We start from the raw sequence: 6,887 nt of genomic DNA on the forward strand, positions 1-6,887 counted from the left end.
TTCATCCTTCAAATTTTGAAATGGAAGGAGAGGCAAGGCAGGTGGTACCAAGACAATCAATGGCGGCCAAGATGAAAGCAACCCGAACCGGACAAGGTAGTGCCATTACTCCGCCCACAGGTGAAGAAAAATTTGAAATAAAAGGAACTATTCTCCAAATGATTAACAATAGATGTCAATTTGGTGGTGGTCCGAATGAAGATGCAAACGAACATATTCGTCTTTTTCAAGAGATATGTCTTCTATTCAAACTTAAACCAGACACTGATCAGGCCATATTTTTAAGACTTTTCCCATGGACACTCCACGGGGAAGCAAGAAGTTGGTTAGATTCATTGGCCGAGGCTACGATAGAAACTTGGGATGGTATGATGGAAAAATTTCTTAAGAAATATTTTTCAGCTTCTAAGTCCGCGAGACTCCAACAAGAAATTACCCAATTCTATCAAAAGCCGATGGAAACCTTATATGAAGCATGGAATCGGTTTTCCAAAATGCTAAGAGGTTGTCCAAACCATGGTCTGGATACCTTCCAACAAGTTCAAATTTTTTACAAGGGTTGTGATGTTGCAACCCGAATTTCCATTGATCAAGCGGCCGGAGGTTCACTCATGGACAAAACCGAGCAAGAGGCTTATGAGATAATCGAGAAGCAAGCCGATTATTCTCATGAGTGGCATCAAGAACGACCAATTACTCATAATGCTCAAGTCCAAAGCGCCGGCGCTTATGATGACCTTAGTTCCCTAAGTGTGAAAATAGACGGTGTTGCTCGAAACATGGACAAAATTACCAAGGAAATTCATAGTATGAAGGTAGGTTGTGAATACTGTGGTGGTCTCCATTTAGGAAAAGATTGTGATGCCGGTTTAACAATGGCTCAAAAAGAAGAAGTGGCTTTCATAAGCCAAAGAAATAATAATCAATTTCAAGTAAGAGCCCAATTTAACCGAAACTTCAACAACCCCTACAACCCTCAAGGTCAAAATTCCAATTACCAACAAGGGTCAAGTAGTAGGTTCCAACAACAAACTCCGGGTTTTTATCAAAAACCCCAACAAGAAGAGAAAAAGTAAAATATGGAGAGTTTGTTGGAGAAGTTAATTGCATCTCAGACCCAGCTTGTCACCAATATAAGCCAAACAAACGAGAAGAACTAACACCAATTTAAAAACCAACAAGCTGCAATTCAGAATCTGGAGAAGCAAATGAGTGGTTTAGCTAGTTTACTTAGTGAAAGAAAACCAGGGAGTTTACCAGGCGATACTAATAAGAACCTCCAAAATGAACACGCCAATGTTATCACCACACGGAGTGGTCTAGCATACGAAGCTCCAAAAATGCCCGATGATTTTGATTTCAGTGTTCCGTTGAACAAAAATGACGAACCGGTTAAGGAGCCGGAACAAGTGGTTGAGAAGGAAGAATGGGAGAAACCCGTAGTGAAGCCATATCAACCACCGCTCCCATACCTAAGAAAGCAACAACAAGAAAGGCTCGAAGCTGAAAGGTTAAAATTTCTAGATATGTTTAAACAAATTAACATAAATATGCCTTTTATTGATGTGATTTCAGGTATGCCCAAGTATGCTAAGTTCTTAAAAGACTTACTTACTAACCGCAAGAAGATTGAAAGCGTTTCATCAGTCACTTTAAATGCAAGATGTTCAGCGCTGGTATCCAACACACTTCCTGAAAAACTTCGAGATCCAGGTTGTTTTACTATTCCATGTCTAATGGGTGACCTCGACTGTATGAGGGCATTGGCCGATTTGGGGGTTATTATCAATTTAATGCCCTATTCGATTTACCTTAAATTAGCCCCTGGGGAACTCAAGACCACACGAATGGCTATTCAACTAGCTGATCGCTCTATAAAATTCCCTCGAGGAATAATAGAGAATTTGTTAGTTAAGACTGGGAATCTGATTTTTTCGACAGACTTTGTGATTTTAGACATGGAAGTTGATGAAAGAATACCAATTATTTTGGGTCAACCATTTTTGAATACTGCTAGATGTGTCATTGATGTTTATGACTGTAACACCCCGTTTTCCCCGTATATGATTTATAGGTGTATTGGGTATGTACGATAGGCGTATGAAGGGTTCGGGACATTTTCTAGTGTTAAGTCTTGTGTGAGGAGAAAATTACTCAGATCGTGCTTTGTGTCGCGGCGCGATAAAGGAGGCCGCGGCGCGGCAATGGGCTGAAATTGAGATCAGAAGTAGGACAAAGAATGATCCCAGACCTAGTTATAGGTCGCGGCGCGACGAATTAGACCGCGGCTCGGCATTCTGGGCAAACTGGTGCCGGATTTTTGTAATATTAAATGAGAAGCAAGGGCATTTTGGTCTTTTCATGCTTGAGCCAGATTTGAGGCTTTAACCTCATCCACTCACTCATTTTCTTTATTTTATTTTTCCTTTTCTTTTCATTTTCCTCTCAAAACTCAAACACCCATTTGATTTCAAAGGGATTTTTGGAAAGGAAGAAACGGGATTTGATCTTTGGCGTAGTTGACTAGGTTGTTCTCCTCGTTCTTAGCTACACGGTGATACTAGTGGTAAGCTCTAACTCCGAATTTCATTTTTGTGTTCATCATTCAAATTTGGGGCTTTTGATTGTATGATTCATAGGTGAAACCCATTTAGTTGTTAATTGGAGATTAACACCAATATTCGGGTTTATTGTTGTTAAAGGCGGGTTTTGGGTTGGTTAATGATTTAACCATGTTTAAGACTTGTAAATGGTGTACAATCACTAGCATTAGTGATTATTGGTGTTTTGGAGACTTTTAGGGTTTTCGTGGTTGACTAATTTTGACTAGAGTCAAAATTAGGGTTTGATGAGGATTATAACCCGAATGTCGATTCAATGAGGGTTATAAACTTAAAATGGATTAAGTTGAAGTATAAAACCGAGTTAAACATGTTTTGGTGTCAAAACTTGTAAATGGTGAGATTTTGACCTTATGGGTCAAAATTAGGGTTTATGGGCGATTTTGAGAACGATAAGTGTTTAACACTTGTGTTCGGGTTTAATTGGCATATTAGGACCATTATCACTTGTGTTAGTGATTATTGGTTAGTTTGGGCGCGGTTTGTACTTGGAGGTGCATTTGGGTCGAATTTGCACTAAGTGTCAAATTGGGTTGGTTTGTAAATCCAATCTAAGTGTGTTGTTGAATTTGTGATAATGGAATAGGTACTTTCCATTGACGAGTTGCGGATTACTTGGAAGCATTCTTCAAGGCGACAATGTGAGTGTTAATATCCTATGTGCATGTGTATGTGTAGGATGGGTGCGGGTCGGGTGAAGTGGTTCTCGGTTGTAGAGCTCACTTCACATATAGGTGGATTCGATGGACTTTTGTATGAGTCTAATTGGCACAGTTGTGTGTTTTGGTTGACCTCCTTTTGGCGAGGCGTACACTTGTGTGTACGTTATCACATGTATTGTGATGTGGTTTTGGATAACCCCAATGTGGTGGACTTTATAATCCCGTGACCGTGGGTTTTGTTATTGAAGAAGTGAATCGCGTGTAGTTCAGATTCACGATGACTCGTGTAGTTCGGTCATCTTATTGAGGTAGTAATCTCGTGTGGTTTTGGATTACTAAGGCTCGTGTAGTTCGGCCAACCTCGATGTTGTCTTGTTGAAGATAGTAATCTCGTGTGGTTTCGGATTACTAAGGCTCGTGTAGTTCGGCCAATCTTCATTGTGGTGTTTGGTATTTCGGTAATGGGTTAATGGGTTAACCTTATTCGTATATATATTGTTATATATAGATTGTTGTATTGTTGTGATGTAGCTAACCCTCCGGGTGTAGCTTGTTGGCGTTGTTCACATCGTCGTTGGTGACTTACTTTATGGTTGTTGTTATTAGCTTGTTGCTTAGTGATTATACGGTATGCTTAGCTTAGCTTGCCTTTATGCATGGATGCTTCGGTATACGGTATTTGATATTTGTGTGGCGTGTCCATTTTATACATATATATGTATGTAGTATATTATCATTCACTAAGCGTTAGCTTACCCTCTCGTTGTTGCTATTTTTATAGGATCGCATGCTTGGCGGCTCGGGTAAGCTTGGGGATTAGAGATCTTGGCTAGGTTGCTAAGAAGATCTTGCTTTTGTATTCGATTAGGATTTGGGTAGCGTAGTCCCAAATCACCATGCTCGGTTTTGGTTGGAAACTAAACTAGTCGGGTCGTGTATGTCCGTTTGGACAATTAATCAATGTATTAAATGATTTAAGGTTTATTAAACCTTCTATTGTATTAAAGATGTTTATGGAAACACAATTGGGACCTAAAGTGTTATTTAAAGCGTATTAAAAAGGAAAAAATTTTATGGGCCGGTTTTAATACGGGTTGAGTTGTTTCAAGTGGTATCAGAGCATGGTGTTTTCGTACTATTGAATGCCCTCCTGAGAAGAAGAAGAGACTCTCTACTAGTTTGTTGCGGGGTAGGGTAAAGGATTGGTTGGATGGTAAGATTGATCTTGTCGGTGGTGAACCGTTTATGGCGTTATCGTGGGACGGGTTTAAGAAGGAATTCTTCGAGGAGTTCCGGACTTCAGCCGATTTGTCGAAAATGCGTAATGAGTTGCGAAATTTGCAACAGGGTTCTATGGATTTGAATACTCTCAAGACGACCTTTATGGCGAAGGCTCGTTTTTGCTCGGAGTATTTGGGGAATGATAATTTGTTGATGCAAGATTTCTATCTAACCTTGAATGATGACTTGAAGAATAAGATTAGCCGGGGTCACGCGAAATCGTTTGCGGAATTATTCGCCGTGGCTAGAGGTTTCGAGTCGTATACGCGATCAAAGATTGGTGAACCTTCAAGTGAGAGAAGGGTTGTTTTGTATGGTGCTCCGAGTAAGAGGACTAAGGGTCCAAGTGTGAGCACTGGTGGTACGCGGATGGGTATACCGGATTCTAGTGCATCTAGATGTTACAATTATGGCATGAGGGGTCACAAGTCTTGAGAATGTTCGGTACCAAAGGGTGATGGTATGGTGTGTTTCAATTGCCAAGAAGAAGGACATCGTAAGTCGGAATGTCCCAAGTTAGCGGGGACGAGTGCGGCAAGGAGACGTTAAGGTACGTTTTGTTTTAATAAATATGCCCTTTGATTATTTATTAAGTGCCGTTGAATTTGAGTTGTAAAATGCCTTGTGTTGTGCATATTGTTGTTATGGGTGACGATCCTAATGGAAGTACCCTATGGTGATGTTTTGATTAATGGGCGAAGGGCATAAGACTTGGTGCAACCAAGAATTCCTTAGTATTGGGAAATGTTTCTACCAATCCATGTGTGTGGGCTTTGGTGTTCGGATGTTAGAGCGTGTTCGCTCTCATGTTAAAGTTGATGAACCATGAGGTTCGTCGGGTGGATTGAAACCCTTGAAATCGAGTGTTTTGGATCTCGATGTATGTCGGTGAAGGAGTCTATGTGACGCGACATTGGGTGCCTCTTTTATACCTACTAGCGTGGTGTTCGACTCCGATTGTGTTGTGGTTACATTGTACTTAGGGTACCGGAGTGAAACCCTTAGGTACATGAGTGACTAGGTGGAAATTATAAAACTAGAGCAATTGGATGATTGCGAGGGTGTGGTTTGTGTAATCGTGGTACACTTTTGTTCGAAGTGTTTAAGGATTGATTGAAATCCTTCGTGTGCTCAAGGCTGGAGCAAGATATGGTGATGGGTCGTGTGAGCCTAATCATTTTTAAAGTCTACCTTTGGTAGCATTGTACGGTTGTACGAGTTGTGGATATGGGACGTAGTTCCAAGTGGGGAAGTTACACTCCCGCACGAGGAAGTTTTAGTGTGAGATTTCGGATGATGCTTTTGGTAGATCCGGAAAAGGTTGTCGAGACCTGGTTTTGGTCGATTTGTGGTAGATTACAATTTCGGATAAATTATACTTATGGTTTGGATTTGAATTATCACCGAGGTGGTAATGTGGTAAATCTCGTTGAGAGATAAGGGACGTGTTTAGTGAGCAAGGTGAAATCCTTCGGTTAAGGGAGGTGTGTGTTGGATTCTCTTCTAGAGAATTATTGTTTTGTGCCTATGTTTGATATAGGTGGTTCTTGCTCGAGTGTGTGAATGGTTAGTGGTATCCGTTAGGATTCACTATGGCGTAGCAGAGCGCGATGTTACGCTACTCGTTGTTCGAGGCCAAAAGGGCGTTGATTGATGAAGCATGACTTTCGGAGTCCGCTGACTTCATCATGGTATTGGTGATTGATGAAGCATGACCTTTAGGGTCCGCTGACTTCATCATGGGAGTATGCGATTGGTGGAGCATGACCTTCGGGGTCCGCTGACTTCATCATGAGCGAGGTGTTATATCGGTGAAGCATGACCGTTGACGGGGTCTGCTGACTTCATCCGGTGTTGATATTGGTGAAGCATGATCTTCGGGTCCGCTGACTTCATCATGGTAGTGGATCGCGTGTGGTTTCGGATTCACGATGACGCGTGTGGTTTCGGTCATCTTATTGTGGAAGTGAATCTCGTGTAGTTCGGATTCACAAATGACTCGTGTGGTTTCGGTCATTGTATTGAGGAGTGAGTCTCGTGTAGTTCGGATTCACAAATGACTCGTGTAGTTCGGTCATTCCTCCGGGACAGTGACTCTCGTGTAGTTCGGATTCACTAAGGCGCGTGTAGTTCGGCGAATCCCCCGATTGTTGTGGTGGTGAAGGTAGTGAGTCGCGTGTAGTTCGGATTCACTAAGGTGCGTGTGTTTTCGGCCAGCCTTCGGGTTGTGTGATCTGTCGGTTGTTTTATACACCGATGGTGGGGTAGTAAGGACCATGATGTTTGATCTATTGGTTGTTTTATACACCAATGGTGGGGTCGT

At 41.7% G+C, this 6,887-nt stretch overlaps 1 non-coding gene across 1 annotated transcript; it reads right to left on the reverse strand.

The window, feature by feature from the left end:
• Nucleotides 1-416: 416 nt before the first annotated feature.
• LOC139879154 (small nucleolar RNA R71) lies at nucleotides 417-523 on the reverse strand. Its single transcript, XR_011770006.1, has one exon. It is a non-coding gene; the product is annotated as a small nucleolar RNA R71 (small nucleolar RNA).
• Nucleotides 524-6,887: the final 6,364 nt, after the last annotated feature.

This window comes from Rutidosis leptorrhynchoides, chromosome 11 (genome assembly GCF_046630445.1).
Source record: "Rutidosis leptorrhynchoides isolate AG116_Rl617_1_P2 chromosome 11, CSIRO_AGI_Rlap_v1, whole genome shotgun sequence".
Taxonomy (NCBI): domain Eukaryota; kingdom Viridiplantae; phylum Streptophyta; class Magnoliopsida; order Asterales; family Asteraceae; genus Rutidosis; species Rutidosis leptorrhynchoides.